This window comes from Cervus elaphus, chromosome 17 (assembly GCF_910594005.1).
Source record: "Cervus elaphus chromosome 17, mCerEla1.1, whole genome shotgun sequence".
Lineage (NCBI taxonomy): Eukaryota > Metazoa > Chordata > Mammalia > Artiodactyla > Cervidae > Cervus > Cervus elaphus.
In genome coordinates, this window is record NC_057831.1 from 25,978,926 (window position 1) to 25,981,177 (window position 2,252).

General features: G+C 40.5%; 1 non-coding gene across 1 annotated transcript; it reads left to right on the plus strand.

The window, feature by feature from the left end:
• Positions 1-562: 562 nt before the first annotated feature.
• LOC122673698 lies at positions 563-669 on the plus strand. Its single transcript, XR_006334808.1, has one exon. It is a non-coding gene; the product is annotated as a U6 spliceosomal RNA (small nuclear RNA).
• Positions 670-2,252: the final 1,583 nt, after the last annotated feature.

The window sequence follows — 2,252 nt, forward strand, 5'->3', positions numbered from 1 at the left end:
ATGATCTCTGTTCGTTTCCAAGGCAAACCATCCAATATCACAGTAATCCAAGTCTATACCCCTACCAGTAATGCTGAAGAAGCTGAAGTTGAATGGTTCTATGAAAACCTACAAGACCTTCTAGAACTAACACCCCAAAAAGATGTCCTTTTCATTATAGGGGGCTGGAATGCAAAAGTAGGAAGTCAAGAAACACCTGGAGTAACAGGCAAATTTGGCCTCGGAGTACAGAATGAAGCAGGGCAAAGGCTATTAGAGTTCTGCCAAGAGAACGCACTGGTCATAGCAAACACCCTCTTCCAAAAACACAAGAGAAGACTCTACACATGGACATCACCAGATGGCCAACACCGAAATCAGCTTGATTATATTCTTTGCAGCCAAAGATGGAGAAGCTCTATACAGTCTGCAAAAATAAGACGGGGAGCTGACTGTGGCATAGATCATGACCTCCTTATTGCCAAATTCAGATTTAAACTGAAGAAAGTAGGGAAAACCACTAGACCATTCAGGTATGGCCTTAATCAAATCCCTTACAATCATACAGTGGAAATGAGAAATAGTGCTCGCTTCGGCAGCACATATACTGAAATTGGAACGATCCAGAGAAGATTAGCATGGTCCCTGCGCAAGGATGACATGCAAATTCGTGAAGTGTTCCATATTAAAAAAAAAAGAAATGAGAAATAGATTCAAGGGATTAGATATGATAGACAGAGTGCTTGAAGAACTGTGAATGGAGGTTTTGTGACATTATACAGAAGGACATCACCAAGATGACATTATACGTCAAAACCATCACCAAGAAAAATAAGTACAAAAAGGCAAAATGGTTGTCTGAAGAGGCCTTACATATAGCTATGAAAAGGAGAGAGGGGAAAGGCAAAGGAGAAAAGGAAAGATATACCCATGTGATTGCAGAGTTCCAAAGAATAGCAAGGAGAGATAAGAAAGCCTTCCTCAGTGATCAACGCAAAGAAATAGAGGAAAACAATAGATTCAGGAAGACTAGAGAACACTTCAAGAAAATTAGAGATACCAAGGCAACATTTCAGGCAAAGATGGGCACAATAAAGGACAGAAATGGTATGGACCTAACAGAAGCAGAAGATATTAAGAAGAGGTGGCAAGAACACACAGAAGAACTATACCAAAAAAAGATCTTCACAACCCAGATAATCACGATGGTGTGATCACTCACCTAGAGCCAGACATCCTGGAATGTGAAGCCAAATGGGCCTTAAGAAGCATCACTACAAACAAAGCTAGCGGAGGTGATGGAATTCCAGTTGAGCTATTTCAAATCCTAAAAGATGATGCTGTGAACGTGCTGTGCCCAATATGCCAGCAAATTTGGAAAACTCAGCAGTAGCCACAGGACTGGAAAAGGTCAGTTTTCATTCCAATCCCAAAGAAAGGCAATGCCAAAGAATGTTCAAACTACTGCACAATTGCACTCCTATCACTAGCAAATTAATACTTAAAGTTCTCCAAGCCAGGCTTCAACAATAAGTGAACCACGGACTTCCAGATGTGCAAGCTGGATTCAGAAAAGGCAGAGGAGCCAGAGATCAAATTGCCAACATCTGCTGGATCATCAAAAAAGCAAGAGAGTTCCAGAGAAACATATATTACTGCTTTATTGACTATGCCAAAGCCTTTGACTATGTGGATCACAACAAACTTTGTAAAATTCTTAAAGAGATGTGAATACCAGACCACCTTATCTGCCTCCTGAGAAATGTGTATCTAGGTCAAGAAGCAACAGTTAGAACTGGACATGGAACAACAGACTAGTTCCAAATCGGGAAAGGAGTACATCAAGGCTGTATATTGTCAACCTACTTATTTAACTTAAATGCAGAGTACATCATGAGAAATGCTGGGCTGGATGAAGCACAAGCTGGAATCAAGATTGCCAGGAGAAATATCATTAACCTCAGATACGCAGATGACACCACCCTTATGGCAGAAAGTGAAGAAGAACTAAAGAGCCTCTTGATGAAACTGAAAGAGGAGAGTGAAAAAGTTTGCTTAAAACTCAACATTCAGAAAATATTCAGCAAAGATCATGGCATCTGGTCCCATCACTTCATGACAAATAGATGGGGAGGCATGAAAAAAGTGACAGACTTTATTTTGGGAGGCTCCAAAATCACTGCAGATGGTGACTGCAGCCATGAAATTAAAAGACACTTGCTCCTTGGAAGAAAAGGAGAATATTAAAAAACAAAGACATTACTCAGCCAACC